This window comes from Frankliniella occidentalis, unplaced genomic scaffold (genome assembly GCF_000697945.3).
Source record: "Frankliniella occidentalis isolate FOCC.00 unplaced genomic scaffold, Focc_3.1 Scaffold24, whole genome shotgun sequence".
Classification (NCBI taxonomy): Eukaryota; Metazoa; Arthropoda; class Insecta; order Thysanoptera; family Thripidae; genus Frankliniella; species Frankliniella occidentalis.
Genome location: NW_026267154.1, coordinates 1,632,483 through 1,633,788, shown reverse-complemented (window position 1 = coordinate 1,633,788; position 1,306 = coordinate 1,632,483). Strand labels below are relative to the sequence as shown.

The window sequence follows — 1,306 nt, the reverse complement described above, 5'->3', positions numbered from 1 at the left end:
CACACCCCCCCCCACCCCACACACACACACACACCTCATCCCGGTGGGGAGAGCCGCGAACGCGGGAAGACGGACGGACGCGCATTCACAGCGACAAAGACCATACATGATCGAGTGCAATATCAGCAACCAAACGCGCAAATTGTGCCACTTTCTTTAGCGGATTACTCGACTGCGATGACCATTCAGAAGTAGCCACTGTGTGTGTGAACCTTGGCCAGTAGAAACACTGGAAAAACAAAACGAAGCTGTTAGGCCGCACCTTGTAAAAGGTGTTTGTTTACTGCCTTGACAAGGCCATGAGAGTGGTTCAGCGATTTTGCACCTTTCTTTCGATTTTGTGACGCGCGTGATCTCAACCTATCCTTTGATTTTGTAAAGCGAGTGATCCCACCATGCCTGCCTGATTGGAAAAGCGACAGGACCTGCCGGCCACAAAGTACAGAATGATTGTGACGAACGCTATAATCGCATTGTTTAGTTTCTTTTGAAGGGAAAGGCCGTTGCAGAGTGAGTAAAGAACACTATAAGGGCGGTGTCAGGCGGGTCACTACTCCCACGCCCGCCGGAGGGTCCCGTCCGGTCCCAACCGTCATCTGCGCAGGGTTCACGGGTTCCGGTCACTGTCACTACCTGGGCGCGATTCAGTCTGTTCTGCGACAGGCCGCGAAAACGCGTGACAAAATACCAGTACAGCTGCCAAAGGCAGTGACTTCTAGCAGAGCTCTACGACAGTGCCTTTAATATGGCATTCAACCCAATTCTTATTTTTACAGCACCCCTGTAAAGTTGCGACTTGGACTAGGTACGTACTTCCCTTTGCACCAGGCGTAAAGAGGGGTCATTGGAAACCGGTCGCACGTCTGGAGAAAGCTGGACGGAAGGGGGGGATTTCACGTGCCAAGTTAATCACGCAATATTCTGTTCGCTCCAGCCGTTCAGTTCATTTTAATCCGTAAATGCGGGCGTCAGTCACCACGCCCGCCCCCCGGGGTTTTTTGTATATTCCCGCCGTTTCGCCATACCGGTGCTGGACCAATCAGATCGCAGCAGCCCGCCGCCGGGCGGCGGACGCGAGAGGTCTTTCCCTGGAGTGCGCCGGAGGACGGCCTGGAATTCCCCGCGCGATGGTCCAGGCGGGGCAGGAGCAGGAGTCGGGAGTCGGGACAGGAGAGAGGCTTAAAGGGAGAGGGTGAGGAAAGGGGAGGGTCAGGAAAGAGGAGGGTGAGGAAAGAGGAGGGTGAGGAAAGCGGAGGGTGAGGAAAGAGGAGGGTGAGGAAAGAGGAGGGTGAGGAAAGAGGAGGGT

The 1,306-nt window shown here is 54.9% G+C and overlaps 1 protein-coding gene across 4 annotated transcripts in view; it reads right to left on the bottom strand.

Annotated features, from left to right (window-relative positions):
- The window catches only part of LOC113211705 (CREB-regulated transcription coactivator 1), a 15,588-nt gene that overhangs the window by 11,735 nt on the left and 2,547 nt on the right, over positions 1-1,306 (bottom strand). The window lies entirely within an intron of this gene.